Below are 16,754 nucleotides of genomic sequence, written 5' to 3'. Positions count from 1 at the left end.
TTTGGTCTTTAATTCAGCATGGAGTCACTGATATTAAATCCTTTAGCAGAATAAATTATCCCTACTTTTTTTTCCCCACTATTTATTTCACTCTGTTTCTCAAAAACCTCTGTCAAGGATGGCTCCCCATTGAAGTGCACCCTCTCTTCCCAAAAACAAAAAAAAAAAACCCTAAAAAAACAAAAAAAAAAAATCAAAACAAACCCCAATAAAACAAAAAAAAAAAAAAAAACAAACAAAAAAAAAAAAAAAAACACAAAACCCCATCACCAAAAGAAAACAAAATAAAACAATCCCTGATACTCTAGTTTCCAGACATAAGAAAAAAAAAAATCCCTTTTTGGCAGTAGTGTGAATTTGTGCTGACTTTGTTCTGGTTTTGGTGTTGTACTTCACCATGTGAGAGCAGGGAAGTGCCTCAGCAGAGAAATGGAATTCCATGAGAGAGGCAGACAGGGCCCAAATCTGGTTCTACTCTCTTGAGGTTATGTGCAGCCTCACATAAGTAAATAACTGATAAATGAATAAAACCTTTCAACTGATACATCTGATAAGCACCAAGACTTTTTATATGACTCCAAAGTAAGGGCAGTAACTATTAAATTAATTGCTTTTTAAATAAAACACATAAGAGAAATTTTTAAAATTCTTCATTGTTCCTTAAAGTGTTTTAGTGCCTCATTAATTCTTGGTTAGTCTGGTTGTTAAGAGGCCATTATTATGTGGTAATAAGGTGTAGGAAATTACCTCTAGGACTATAGTCAAGTCACACAGACCTGTTAGAGTTAGCACCTGATCAGGTGCTCAGACCAAGTGCCAATGGTGTAAATCAGGGGTGCCCTGCCCGGTGGTGGGGCTCAGGGTGCTGGTCCTGTGTGATGGGATGTTAGCTGAGATGAGGTGAGTCCTCTGGGCTCAGAAGTCCTGACAAAATATGATCCTCCTAGCAGCCTCCTGTCCTTCAAGGGCTTGCCAGTCTTGCCTTTGGCAGAACAGGAAAACTGCTATAAAACAGTGGAATAAAATTATTTTGCAATTACACTCATTTAAGTAATTTAAAATATGCCTGAAGCTAGTGCAGATGAAAATTCACTCTTTGCTGTATGATTTGTTAGGTAGAGTCAGAGGAGATTTGGTGCCAGTCCAAGAGAATATCCCTAAACTAATGACCTCTTCAGGTCATTAATATTTCTTTTGAACACACAACCCCTCTCAAAGCCTGCTACAAACATTGGTAAAGCTAATCATTATTACCCTTTTACAAATAGGAAAATGAGCCTTGGGAGCTATATTATTGTGATTTGATGCAACATTAATCAGCATTCTATGGAAAATATTTCTATGTCCTAGTCTGCATCTATTTATTTTTCAGTGTGTATTATTATTTTTTTCCCTAAATCTCTTTGAGGTTGGTGATCTGATGCTCACCATACATTATACAGCTGCCATTCATTGCCTGTCCAGGGGGCAATGTGATACAGCAGCATCACCATCTTTGAAGAGCACTGAAGATGCTCCAGCTAAAACCACAAAGCTCAGTGTCCTCAGAGGAGGGAGAGCAGGGCTGGTGTGGCCTTAGTGCTCAGGAGTGATGCCCTGCAGGGTGTGCCAGTGCCTGCTCCCTGCCCTCCTCCTGCAATGGGTGTCAGAGGACACTCACACCTCAGGATGGTGTCAGAACAAAGATGCAGAAGGCTCATGTTGTGCCTGAACCCCCAAAATGGGGCTGTGGCCTGGATTTCAGTCCCAAATATCCTTGTTTGTTGGTAAATAGCTAAACACTCAGTTCTGTGTGCTTTTGCCCAGGTCTTCAACATTTTTAAGCCCCTGGTGTGGTTTCTTGGGGTGTGTGTGTGACAGTGTCCCTAGGTCCAGCTCTGAGTGCCATCCCAGAACTCCTCAGGGACTGACCCAGAGCCACAAGCAGCTGGGGAAGGGCTCCTTCCATGTCTCCATTTCACCCTTTGCAGGCTCAGAGCTGGGGCTGTGGGACAAAGTCTCCATACTTGGTGTTTCAGCTGCATCAGAAGAAGCCCCAAGACCTGTGCATGGGAAGGTGCTGCAGGCTATGGGCACCACTTCCCCTCATTCCCAGAGCACCCCAGAGGGCATGGCCATCCTTCCAAGCTCATTTGCAGCCTCTCCTTCTCACTGTGACAAAGGACACCCTGAGTTTGGCACTGTGTTTGGCTGATTTTGGTGTGCTTGCCTGCCTGCAGGGTCACTGCCATGGCAGTGCTGGGCTGGGACAGAGCCAGGCCCCACAGAAAGCCATGCTGGTCATGCCTTGTGGAGGCTGACCCAGAACAGAGGTCAGACAGAGTTAAACAATAAAGCAGGTATTTATTAGAAAGCCTCAATGGATACACCTTGGGAACTACAAGATCCCAGCCAGGGCTACACCCAAGATGAACCCAAAATGGTCACAAAATGGACAACCAGGCACAGGGGTTCCACACTTTCATAAATTCTGGTCCATTTGCATATTGGAGTTAATAGTCCAATTACAGCTTTAGCTTATGAAGTCCCATCCTTCTTGTTTTCCTCTCTTCAGTCCACCATTGTTTATGCTCTTGGGCCTGAGATTTGGATCATTTGTCCTTGGTCCCCAGCTAGAAAAGGAATTCTTTTGTCTACCTACTCTGTGAAGAGAGTTTACTATCCCCTAATATGAAGCTCAGAAGTTCACACTAAAGCAGTACAGAATCTGAAAAATACAAAAGTTGAAACCTGAGGCACCACCAGCAGCAGAGCTGTCCCCATCAGCCAGGCAGTCAGGGGCCATCACCCCAGCTGCAGTGACATCCCACACAGCCCCAGTGGTCCCAGGCAGGGCTGCAGGAGGCACCTATCTGCTGCTCCTTTCTGCTGAAATGGATTTTTCATATCACATCATAATAATTAGCAGGCCAATTGTCATAGCTATTACAAGGATGGGGGAAAACTCCACCAAAAAACAAGTATTTAAAGTCCACTTCTGAGTGCATTTCAGATCTCACAAAAACTACTGGAAGAAGCAACTACAGCCCAAACCAAAGACATTTAGGAGTTAATAACTGCATGAGTGTAGCAGTAAAGAACATCAAGAGTTAACAGTCCCAGAGTGATAAAATATTTAATCCTAATCTAAACAAGCAATATAACAAATCCTTGTAAGGAATGAATGATGTCTCACATGTAGCTTAAAATAATCAAATTTTGATTTAAAATACTAAAATAGGTCAAATGTTATGGGTTTTTCTGGAAGAAATTGAAATCGTCCAGTCCAATTTTGTTTTTTATTTGCAATATTCTGCAGATGAATAAATGCATTCTTTACATAAAACCCTCTTGCTCTGTCTCAGGTAGGAATGCCTGTTTGCCAGAGAATATGTTGACATATTCTGTTCCAGTAGCTCTGTTCCAGTGCTCTGATAGAAGAGAGATTGTTATGTGGAGGCAGATACAGTTTCAGCACCTCTTCACCTCCCCACCTTGGCTTTGCTTTGTTTCACTTAAAATCTCCTCCTAGTGCAGGCTCAAAGATGAAGTGGAGAGTGAACAGCGTGAGATGTTGGGTCACAGGCACATCTGAGGCAGTGCCCATCCCAGCAGGACCTGGAGTTTCTGTTCTGGCTGAACAGTGACTTTGTGTAAAAGCAGTGAATCTCTTTGCCTCTATTTCCTCTTTCTGGCTGAATGAGAATTACCATGGGTTTGCTCACTTTTGATTTCTTAGGGTGTTGGGAAATGTACCTATGCAGAGATCTCTCACTAGAGAACAGTGCAATAGGATGAAGCCCAGCAAATTGGTCTTGATAGGATGGATCCTGTTTCATACTAGGTAATGGTCCTGGTAATGAGAAGAGCAAGTGTGTTCAGCTAGATGGAAGAGTGAGAGAAAGTATCAATAAGAAAATTCTGGCAGAATTCCTTTTTTTACTCTCTGTTCTTCTTTGGAACTCCTCTCAATTGCAAATAAACTTGAAGCTTTTGAGACATTTATAAAAAGATGTAATGAGGGCTGGTTGCTGCATTTTTGGAACAAGAAAAACCTTTCAGTAGTACATTGAAAAATACACAGTGATTTCTTTAGACTAATAAACACTCTGCTGGAGATAATCTAAGGGTTTGTAGAACTTCTGGAAAGTAATTTACATATTTCAAAGCTCTTTATTGTCAGTCTCCTGCATTTTGCCTATTTTATTTCTTATTTTTATCAGCCATCTCTGCTGTCATCAGCACTAAAAATATTTAAGTGCCTGATATAATACATACATCTGAAGTTTTTTCTCTTATCAGTAAAAATCATTTGCCTTGAAGGTAATACAGTGAGCTAAATTAATTGCTGATGAAACTGGTTTTACTAGAGTGACACTGATGATAAAAGTAACCCAATACATTTAGTTTAGGAGATCCACTTTTGACCATTAACAGTGTTACTACTAAATTGAATTCTTCAAAAGTCAAGTGTCATTCCTTGTATATATGACTTTTTGAATATATATTGCACAATATAGACACCATATTTGCACTTGTACTAAATTCATGTATGATTATCTGTAGGGTTTATTCTTATTTAAATATCAAACAGATAATTATTCACAGCTCTGACAATATTAAGTTCTGCATATTTTATTTTCATACCCAAAAATACTTCTGAGATAATAGTGATTGTTTTGATTGGACTGAAGCTGACATCAAGTAATAGCAAGTTAAATAATACTTGAAGCCATTTTTTCAAAGGTAGATCCATAGGTAGATCCTGTTGGGCCTACATAGAATTCTTTTCCTGGGAACTCAGTATCAGATAATCATAAATTACAAACATACAAACCAAGCAACCAGATATGTAACAGAGTAGATTTAAGCAAGTATTCTTTATTCCTATCCGTTTCTATAAAATAAACAAACAAAACTAAAAAGCCAGCAACACAAATCCTTCAATTTCAGTCACGTAGCAATCTGAGAATCCAAATTCTGTGTGCTTGGTTCATTGCAACACTTGCTCACAACACTGCTGGGGATATTTGCATCTATTAATGTCAGTCTGACAACTGATGACAGAAAAAAATATTTCCCTGAAAGTTTCAATTAACTGCCAATGAGAGGGAAAAAATGAAAGAAGCCAGTAAGTATTGTGGACCCATATGAAACTCAAAACAAATCTAGGTTTAGAACTTTGCAAATGGAATTAGATTAGCTTCTGAATCAGCAGGGGTAATTGATATTTTGTTTAATACAATAAAAATTATCTGGGGTAACTGAAAATAAAAATAGTTTTGTTAATTTTCTCAGCAAAATGTAAAAGAACTACATTCAGGACTGATAATTTCATTTAGGTTACCTTACTCCTGACAGTGCTTGGGCAGCCTTGTTACAGTACTAGATACAAACATATTTCAAAGTAATGTTTTTGAAAGCAGGAAACAAAAGCACAGCATTTCATAAATGTTGCAATTTATAATTTTATATAGAATTTAAACTTCTTTGGTTATTTAGGGAAAAGCATTGCTCAAATCTAGCAATTGCCAAGCATTTTGGCTGGTCCTCACACTGTTCCTCATGGTTAAACGGTGTTAGAAAATTGCCCTCAGTTCTAAATCCCTCACACAAGACTCTTGTCAGTCTTGTCCAGGCTTGAGCCGTCGTGAAAAATTATTGTTGACATTTTTCTTGAGATGATTCAACATTTCCAAAGCTTTAGGATGGCAGAAGGCATTATCAGACATCATTTAGACTTCCAAATGAATATTTTTTATGTGATGGTTGTGGTGGTTTACTGCTGGGTGGTAGAAGTTGGCAATCAGAATGCAATTGTGTCTAATTCATTTTTATACACTATTCCTATTAGTTAAAATAGGCTATTTCTTTTCAATTCTTTACAATTTCTTTGCAATTTCTTTACAATCCTGCCATAGGATTTTTGATTGATTTTTTTCTCAGAAACTGCCAGTATGATACTGCCAGCATGCCAAGCTGGTGTCCAGAAGAAAATTTAAGAGCAGTGATAAAAGGAAAGGATAAAATAGAAGCCCTTCTTGCAAACAAGGGTTTGTAATAGATATTCTGACATGATATGAATGATGAGGGATGGAAAATTCATAAGGTTGTGTAGAAGTGCAACACACACTCTGAGCATAGAAGACTGACCTATAACTCATAAGATAGTGTGTTTCAAGTGAGTTATGAGAGTTGTTCCCTGGTGTATATTTAAAAAAAGACATTAGAAAGGAGATATAGTGTGGTTTACTGTTTGAGAGCTAAATTCATAATTTTTTCCAAAGAGTGTTTTTTAGAAAGAGGACTTTTTATTTTCTTTTTTTTTAAATGCATATACACTGGAGTGCAGGTTGTGTATTTCTGCACAGCATGTGCATCTGAATGCTGGGAATAAAGCTCTTCTCAACTGAGGAGCAGCCCTCAGCTGACTATTTTTGCTGTTGTTATGTCCAAAGGAGATTATTTCTAAGAAAGAGAAATAGCCAATTTTGCATCCTAGAAGGGGTTATCTCAAAGTGAAACAAGCAGGCTGGAAGCATTTGGCGACATCAGACCCCAGGGCAGCTGGGGGAAACCCCCTCCTCAGAGGAGCTGCACAGCACAGTTTGAATTGATGGGAGCCTACATGAGCACCCATCCCATCACTGCTGCTCCATGGGAAGCAAAGGAATTCTCTGACCACAGCAGCTTGCACATGTGTTGTGTTCCCCCAGCAGCAAAGTTCATGGCCATGTTCAAGGTGCCAGTGCCAGCCTCCACCTTCCCTGTCCCTGCAGAACTTGTGCTCCAAGTCCTGGAGCTCCCTTAGCAGCTCCTTCCCTCTCTCCCTTCCTCCCTCAGCCCATCCTCAGGCAAACCTGAGAATTCCTGTATTTTGGTGGGACTGCTATCAGTTCAGAGATGTCTGCCTTGTTGGGATTATCTCTTCCCCAACATATTAAAGCAGAGAGGAATAAAGAGAGCACTATCACTAATGCACCATCTCCTAATAAATTAAGCTTGATAAGCTTAGTAACCCTGTTGAAAACACCCTGGCCATGGATGCAGCTTCAGAAGCAGTGCATTCCCTGTCTCTGAGCTGAGCATGCAGGCTGCAGGACTCCTAAGGAGCAGAAATCCATTTGGCCCATGGAGCAGAATCTGCCTGGTGTTGGGCAGAGAGTCTGCCTTGAAAGGAAAAAAATAATGCATTTTTCCCTGTGCCTGTCTTGGCTGAAAATGAAAATCTCTGAGAAATCTGCTCATGGGAAAGGTTTAAGCCCATTCCCACAGAAATCTGAGGGCTGGAAATTTTGACAAAAGTCACAAGGGTCCCTGAATGTTTAATGCACAAACTCCCTACACCTCACTCCTCAGCATCGAGTGATAGCACATCACCCTGGCCATGTGTGAGCTTTCAGGTCTTTCTGCCTTTTGTTTCTTTCTTTTTCCCCCCTTCTTGCCACACAGTGAAATTAGTTATTAGAATTAGTTATTTGACAATTTATTCTGACATTGTATTATTCCAACAATAGTGAATGTAATGGTATGTAATTAGGAGCCAGAATATAACAGTGGGATGAAGATGATTTTCACAGTGAGATTTCTTTAAATTAAAATTTCATTACTTGAAAAGTGTCGTGCTTTCGCCCTTTCCAGAGTGCGAGCAGTGTCCATGAATGAAAGGGATGACCCTCAGGGATGGATAGCATGAGTTTCAGTCTCTTGCACTCCAGTTGGAGATTCTCCCAAGGCACTGCTCTTCCATACTATGTGCACCTATAAGGGCACAATATATTTTAAAGTCTCTGTAAAGTGTTGATTTTACAGCGAAACTCCTTCCACTTTTGAGGGGGTGGGGTTGTTTAGGGAGCTGTCTGTGTAGCATCTGGAGTTGTGAGAAGTCTGTAGCACTACAGACCTGTCAATTTTCTATAGATTATCCTCACAGCCCATATCTTTAAATAAAACGGCATGCTTCCTTTCACAGTAGCCAACTGAATTCTTGTCTGTTTATTTTCTTGTTTTAATCATTTTTTTCTCCATCTAGTCAAATAAACCGCTAAATTCACTGTATATGCTATGGAACTTCATCCAAAACTCTACTGTCTCCTTCCTTACAGGGCTGACAGAAAGTATAATCACTTGTATTGTCCAGAGTACTGTTTACATAAAGGAGCAATAAATACCTGTTGAAATTTTTACTGGAGGCCTCCCAGATGGATGGTTCATTTATTATTACAGACAGGGTTTCATTTACTTAGTTATTAAAAAAAGCAGGCCGCTACAGCCCATTTATAACTATATTAAAACTAAATGAAGCTATAAGTATTGCAGACGGGACTGAGTAAAATACATTTAGTGACTTTCCAGGAAATGGCTAGGCAAAGTATTTGAAAGGAAATGCTGAAAACTTCAGGGGTCCTGGTGTGTCTTTCACAGATGTGCTTCTACTGGCTGGAGCTGCAGAGGGAATGGAGGAGGTATAGTTCCCATATGTTCCTGTGCCATTCATATATTCTGCAATAGCCTCTCTGTATCAGCCAGTCAGCCATGAGCCTTTGGGAATTGTTCCTTTCCTCCTCTAGCCTTTCTTGACATGGAAAATTCCAGCTCAGGATGTCCAACAAACTTCTTTAACCCAGAGACAAAATATCAACTGAATATCGACTTCAGTTACAAGAAGGGATGAAGGTGCTCCATTGGCATCAATCTGTAAAGGAAAGGCAGATTAATCAGGTGGATTGCAGAGGTCTTAGTTTGGAAGGTATTACCAGAGGTCCCCACAAACAGCTTTGAAAGCAGAGTAAAGATTGTAGATGGTCTTTGTGACACTTTTCTAGCACTGATGACTTTTTACCAGACATTCTCACCCCTCCTTTGAATAAACTGGTCAGTGGATGGGAAGCACGTGGCTGCCTGTGAACCAGACCATTATTTTAGTATGTCCAAGCTAGAAAAATAAAGGACAGTCCCAATAAGGAAAGGTGGGTGTCCCAAAGCATAAGAAATTGTTGACCATAAATTGGTGGGGTAGAAAAGCCTAGAAACAAGGCAGCTTGAAATTTTTAAAGCAGAGTTTGTTACGTTAGCAAAAGGCTGCATTTCCACAATCAAGACAAAAACCAACAAAAAGCTAGTTCAGCATCAGTGGTCAGGTAAAAGTAGTAATTAGAAAGAAAAAGCAATTTGTGCAATAGACATGAAATTTAAAATATACATAATATGATTACATATGCATGCAATATAACAGCCTAAAACGAAAATGTAAAATACTGACTATGGATAAAAGGAATGGATAATACTAGACAAAAGCTCAAGGACAATGAGAATATGGTGTTTCTTAAGGTACATGAAAAACAACAATAATAAAGAAATTCTGGCAATAGCCCCTCATTAACTGGAAGTATTAAAGCTGTAATAATGTTAGAGTCAATAAATATTTTTTTTACATGAGAAAAAGCAGGTTTGCCTATTAGACAGACAGGAAGCTGAACAGTGTCTAGAGACAATAAGTTATTTTAAATCAGCTACCCTAGACGGCAGTATCCATATACCTTAGATCCTCCATGTCACCAAACAGGCACCGGCTGGACACCACTGGCCAGCAAAATCTGAGGGTCATTTGTGGTGTACCTTGAAATGTGGGGTAAACCTCACCCTCATGATGACTCCAGCGTAAGGACAGATGCTTGTACTGCTGGAGATTTGCAGTAAGAGATCATTTGTAGGGAAATAATCACTGAGTACAAAATCAGATGCTGCACATTCAGCTCGGAGTCTTGGCAGTGGCAGCTCTGTCTCAGACACATTAAATTCCCCAAGATTTCTGCCACAATGGCTGACACATAGGCAGTGCTGCAGTTCATGCACTCTTACTTCATTTCACATTTGAAATGAATATTTTTTAGGTGGCAGCATCAGCAATGGCTCAGAAATCAGAGGGAGAGCATTAGTAAATAACTGCTAATCACACCCAGAGAAGCTTTGGGGGCTGCAGGGGCAGGGAGGCAAGAAAGAGATCAGAAAATTGCAAGCAGCACATTCAAAACTCTTATTCCTCAAATGTGCTTCCTCCTGTCACACAGAGCATGATTAGCCATGAAACTTTGGCAAGCCCTCAGACTGATTGGACTACTTAGGGGTGAGCTGCTGATTTGTCGCTCATCACTCTTCCCTTCTTCTGAGTATTTGTGCATTTTTTGGTGGCTTTCTTGCTCAGGGAGCAGCCTTACAGTTTCCTTGCTTTCCTCAATCTCTCTAATTTTTCAGGAGGTACTCTGGGTGCTTCTGCCCAAACACCATTCTCAGAAAGTGCTGTGGTCTGTGGGGCACTTTCTCACCACCCTGCCAAGGACTTAAAAAATCCAGGGTATGATTCAATGGCATTTGTTGTCCCTTTTTTTATAGGGGAAAAACATCACCAGGGCAAACACAGTCGCTCACAGGGGCAGCTGCTGCAGAAGAAATCTTATTTCAGCTTCTGCTCCTAGGAGAGAGTGATGGCTGTATCCCTTGGAGAGGACTGCCTTGCATTTCTAATGAGACCATCAGTGTAATGGGAATTTAGCTGAAAATTTAGCTGGTCTAAATGGTTTTGAAGAGCAGTGCAGACCAGCCTAGATGGATTCAAGCCAAGGACAGAAAACTTTTCCTTCAGAGTATCTATTTTTTATTGAAATTGCTAATTCTATTTCTATAGACTGAGTCCGTTTTTCAGGCATTTAAATTCTACGCTGTGGAATTAAATCTCACATTGATATATAGGCTTCATTCCAGCATTAAGTACATTAATATTTCACCAGCCTGATTTTACTGGCTTTCTCCCTCTGTTTTTAATTAGATTTGATGGTATTCTATATAATCACGTTTTCCTGCATGTTTCTGTGCAGCAGAACTTGCACAAACTGTTTGTTAGGGGATTTTTACCACTTAAACATCATCATATATTCAGAGTGAATTTTAGATGCTGCAAGCAGTGCTTGCAGAGGTCTTACAATCCTGCTGAAAGCTCTGTTACAGCACTTATAAAATATCCTCTTGATCTCATTGCTTACCTTAATCCATAAGCTTTTGAGTTTATTTTGTATAAAACAAAAATAAATACTACACTTTTCAGATAATAAAAATGCATGAGCTTTTCCAAAGTGAAACATTTGCATCAGTTATAGCACTAGAGTGAAAAATAATTTCAGCAATCAGAATCTAATTAATTAAAAATTACTACTGTATAAAAGCAGCCACTCCTATATTTAGGATTAGTAAACAAAGCTGTTTGAAATACCTGTTTTGGCTGTAGGTAAGTAGTGAATATAACTGCCCATCTGTTACGTGCAAGTAACCAAGGTTATAGCAACAACATTAGTTTCCTTTTTCTCTCTCTCTCTCTCTTTTTTGTTTTTTTTTTTTAAGAAAGGAAACATGTTCATCTGTTTCTTATGAATTCTCTGTACTTCTTACCAGGCATATTTTTCCTAGCATTTCTCTTTTAGAAAGCAATGGAAGACAGCCAGAAACTGAAGGTACGTTTTTCTTATTGGAGCTTAAGTCATATTATGTACTCATAGCTGAAACAATCCCAGTAACATAAGGGCACAGTCTGGGTAGGAACATCAGATTCCCACCTGGCATTCTCTCTCATTTTTCTGGGGACAAGAGTTAAAGGTCTTATACTGTGCTGTGCCCCGGGAAGGTTTTGTTTTGCTTTTTTTATAATGTGAAGGAATACTTCTCCTATATCAGTGCATCAGTTGTGACTTAAAACATCTGGGGTCAGTCTGAAAGTCTTCTAGCATACTGCTACTTAGAATAATATCTATTTTCTTTCTGGGTTTCTGGTAATATCAAAACTAATGCCCAGTTCTTCAAAGGTCAGCACGCATTTATGGGAAAGAAAATAAAATGCCTGTAAGGTACATTGAAAATAAGATAATTTTCCAAAAGCATTCAGAATAAAACATTGTGGTAGCCTAAACTCAGAGCACTTAGTTATTTGATTTTGGTACTTCATTGCAACTCTTTGCTTCAGCTAAAATCAAAGTATTTTTCCACTACTGAAGTTCCTTTCCTACATAGTGGGAAGAAATCATAGAAGTCCATAGTGCACACGGTATTCTGACTGAGATGTTGCCTAGAATTTAAACTGGAACAATACACTTGATCAGATTAACACATTCAGGAGATATTTTACAGATTGCAAAGACAGCAACTACTGACTTTATTTAAATGACAATTGCAATATACATGTATTTATATCCTGTGCTCACAAACCATTGGCAGGTTCTCTCCTAAAGCTTTAGTGTTAATGATTTAATTACTATCAATATTTTTCCCTTCCCTTCTTGATTTTTTTTTTCTGGTCATTATAATGACCAACATTATCATGGGGAAAGACCATATCTTGTATAGTAGCTTAGACCACCAGAGGGACATAGAATTTTGTGTCCCTCATTTGTATAACCTCTCTTGAGATGCCAAAAGGGAACCTTTCTCTAATCAGCAAAAAAAAAAAGACAAACCACAGAGGAATTTTTTGAGAGTTTTATGCCTCAGAAAGTAATTTGCAGGGGAAAGGAAAGAAATCATTAGGCCAAGGAATGTGAAATTTATCAGTGGTTAAAGTGAAATACAAGGTGTTAGGCCTGCTGCTTCTTTTATGTGCATCAGCAGGTGTGAAGAATAATTCCAGGATTCAGGCATATCTTCACTATAAAAGAGAATAGGTATCTTCCTAAGTAGGGCTATGCTGGAAGCACCTCAGAGTGGCTCCATACATCAAAAGTGACCACAGATTCTTGGCTGGCTCTTGAGAACGACCTCCTCCAGACACTGCTGCATTGACATCTCCTTCCCCAGCAGCTCCTTCTTCTCAGAAGGAGAATCATCCAGCTCTGTCAGAAATCTTTGACATAAGGCCTGACTCTACCCTCACACTTGAAACTTGTTGTTACTTAGATGTTAATTCCCAGAGGGGAAACCAGATGTCTTCCAGCTACTCCCTGCACTCTGGCTGGGCTGAAGATAACATGTGCTAGGGACTTAGCTTTCCTGCAGTGACAAACCAGGTAAAAAGGCAGACAAGCAAAACAGCAGAGTTGCAAGTCTCAACTATTCCATTTGAGCAAGGTGGTTCCTTGGCAGCCTGTGATGACCTCCCATCCCATATCCCCTGTGATTTTGATCAGGAGCAGGTGCTGGCCCTTTGGCATGTTGAGATGAGCAAGAGTCCCAGAGGTCTCTCTGCAGTGCAGCACAAGGCTACCCCAGCCCCAGTGTCCTTCTGAACCAGTGCAGTGAGTAACCCTCAGATTAAAACAGGTCAGGGTTTCTAAAGAGCTGTAGGAGATTTGGACACACAGTCACGTTGACATTGGCAGATGTTGTACATCAATGCCTTCCAGACCACTCTGTATTTTCCTCTTCACATAAGTAAGCCTGCAGAGCCCCTCCTTTTCCCCTGTAACTGAATGGCCCATCACCCCAGGCTGCAACCCCTTGTTCCTGGAGAATGAAACCAGCTGGCTTGCGGAGGCATTTCCCAATATCCCAAAGCCATCCTCCTCTCCTTTCATTGTGGCTCTACCTGTCACATTCTTTGCAGAGAAAGGAGCAAATGCATTAATTAGAGAGCAGTGTGCACTCCTGCCTGAGCCCACCCCTCACTGCCTCCACAACCTCACAGAGATTTCACTAAAATGTATAATTAGGTTCTGCAAAGTGACTTCCTGGCCATATGTGCCCTTTTCAAGTGCAGAAGCCCTAAGTGGTGCTGTGTGTTTTTCAAAGCTGCTTTGAGTACCACTTCATTTCTCTGGCTTTTGTTTACAAGGTTGTATTTACTTACCTCTTTACCAGCGCCCAAATACATCAAAGCCAGGTTGATTTTAAAAAACCTGAAAGCCCATGCATGATGTCACTTACTGGCCTGAATTTTGCACATTCTGAAAAAAGTGTAAAGGCTGTGTTTGCACATGAGCTTGTCTGTGCTTGTCTCTCCATCCTTACACTAAGTTTGCCAGACTATGTAAAGAAATCCCATCCTAAACAAGGGTGGTTTTAAACATGGTCTGAAGTGCTCTGCTAACACAGGGTGTACCAAAGCTCATTCTGTGCTGAATCTGTGTCAAAGTGCTTTTGAGATAAATTACAATTTAATGTAACACCTCTTGTGAGCTTAGAGTATTTTACTTCTGTTCTCACTCTCTTCAAGTGGGGTCTTCAAGTGGTCCAGTTGTGGAATTTTTCTTTAAGCTACCATTGTTTTCAGGATGGAAATGAGCTGTTAAGGAGAAACATTCCTCAAAAACATCCATACTTAAAATCGATATACCATTAAAATGGAATCCCTGTAACATAAACATCCCCTCCTCAGTCCAGGCCAGGTGACACTGTGTCCTGCTCTGGCTTTGTGGATGAGGGCTGAGGGCCTCACCTGAGAGTGAAAGCTGTCTGGGAGCCAGTGAAGACTTTCAGGCACAGAGGTTATACCTGCACAGCTCCTGCTTTACAAGGTAGACATGTACTGGCAACCTGATACAGCCTTGTATCAGCCAGATCCCTCTCTAGGCGGGGAAAAAAAGCAAGCAAGCAAGCATTTTATGATGACCTGGTTATTTTTCCTATCCCCAGTGTTAGGAGCATGTTTGTAGTCTGATGGTAGTTCCAAAAGGGGCCATGAGCCCCAGGCAGGCAGTGCTTTTCTTGGAAAGCAGCACTGCTGAAATGAAAAACAGACAGGGAAAATAAAGATGGTCTAAGATGTACAAGCAAGGAGAGTTTGAAGGATCAGTGCTGCTGTTTGTTATTCCTTTTGTGTGGATGATACTGGATTGTAGTCCTTGTCTCACACCACCACACAGCCTGAAGGTTTCTAAATATCCTAGTTGCTTCTAATGACAAGCTCACAAAACACTTTTTTATATGTTATACAAAAATCCAGGACACTGATAAATGCACAGATGTATCTAGAATGTTTCATTATATACTTTTGGTTTTTCAGCTTCCATTTAGGAGAAGAACTAAACTGCTAAACCTAAAGTAAATGTACTTAACTACCACATCACTAGCAGAAATTCATGCACTCAAGGAAGAGCAGGAAGTGACACCCTGGGAGTTCTCCTTTTCACACAAGCATACCACTTTCTGGTTAAATCACTATCAGTGCAGATTTCATCACATAGGTGCCAAATCCCAGATCTGAGCTTTCTATTTTCATGCACTGCTTTCTGAGGCATGGCCTAAGCAGATCCAATTAAAAGCATGAGCAATTATAAGATTGTTTGGATCCCTGTAAGTGATGAGATCCAAGGCCAGTATGGATCTTGTGGTGTTTACAGGAAGTTTTGCCTCTCTGATGTGGAGCTGTATCTCTCCTAGGAGCTGTATCCTGTGTCATCATACCTGTCCTGTTTGCCCACTTCTCAACAGGGCTTGTTAGGTGGGTCAGTGCTTGCATTGATATGGCCATCAAAGGTTTGCTGATTTGGGAGTTGGCAGAGAGGGCTTTTTCCTGACAATGGACACACTTTGAGATAAAACATAGGCAAGTCCTGCTGGGAGATTGTCAAGTCCCTCCAACTCAATGAGTGTCCTGTATATTCGAGGTGTCTGCACTGCCAAGACATTTTGCTGAGTTTGATACGCTGATTTTACAGAGGAGAAACGTTGGCACAAGTAGAAGGAAATGTGGGGAAAAAAGCAAGAGGAGAATCTTTAAGAGATGAACTAGCAAGAATTTTTGCTCCAACCCCCAGCCCTGTTCTCACCCACCTCCATTCCCTGAGAGGTGCCGTGGGGAGATGGGGAGGCAGCTGTGGCAGCAGCAGCAGGCAGGGGCTGCGCGCACACGAGGAGCTGAGGAGGGCGTGCTGGGCTCTGGGCTCTTTTCAGCCACAGCACACCATGCAGCCCATGGAGGAGTCATGCTCTGCAGGCACGCTCCTGGAAGATCTAGGCACAAGTACAAGGAGGTGGTTTGAAATTATTACATATGTCTTCTTGCAATACTTACACTCCAGGGACCACCCACGGCACAGGATGTGTTTGAATTGCTCACCAAGCTTTCTTCTGGAGCTGAGATGAAATTACAGATTCTTTTTTCCCAGAGTGCAAGAAAAATTAGCAACTTTCTGAATTATTACTATTATTACCGAGGCACATTTTAAAAATAGCTCCTCTTCTATAAGACTTTTCAAGCACTGGGGGAAATCTTTGCACGTCTTCAACTCCTTTAACTCCTGGTTACTTAATCTTAGATTGTAAAAAAAAAAAATGTATGGAGATAAAACCAGATTCCTCTTCTTTGTGAACCAGTTTAATCAAGTTGGGGAAAGGATATGGGAAGGCAGGATGAAACCCTCATTAGAAAAGATGCATTATTTTCTGTATTTACATGACAGTGAAATCCTGTGGATACTCTTGTGCACTAAGAAAATATATTTTAGTTTTAATTGTTTCAGTCAATGTCAATTTTACAACAAGCATGCAATAAAGTAAAAGTGGCCTTTGGGATACATCACTGAACCTTATTTTGTGCTGCAGTATTGCCAATGTAAACACCTACTTCTGTTTTGTAAGCTCAAAGCCAAATGGACAAAAATTTGCTCTCAGGGAAAGTACTGACCTGTCAACATCAAAAATATTCTTTTTAGAATGTAAAATTGTTTGTCAGTGATTGTAATAACAAGAATCTTCGCAAAATCCATCATTATTCAAACAAACATTTTCTTTTAAGCAGCAATAGTAGGAAATTAATTAAAAAGTTAGCTGATAGCAACCGGATAAGATACAGTGTC

General features: G+C 40.4%; 1 protein-coding gene across 1 annotated transcript in view; it reads left to right on the top strand.

Moving 5' to 3' along the window:
- Positions 1 to 16,754, top strand: part of AFF3 (ALF transcription elongation factor 3) — a 266,527-nt gene that overhangs the window by 164,849 nt on the left and 84,924 nt on the right. The gene's annotated exons all lie outside the window — the stretch shown is intronic.

The sequence above is a fragment of the Ammospiza nelsoni genome, chromosome 2 (assembly GCF_027579445.1).
Source record: "Ammospiza nelsoni isolate bAmmNel1 chromosome 2, bAmmNel1.pri, whole genome shotgun sequence".
Lineage (NCBI taxonomy): Eukaryota > Metazoa > Chordata > Aves > Passeriformes > Passerellidae > Ammospiza > Ammospiza nelsoni.
The sequence above is the reverse complement of the archived record's forward strand: the minus strand, read 5'-3'. Positions and strand labels throughout refer to the sequence as shown.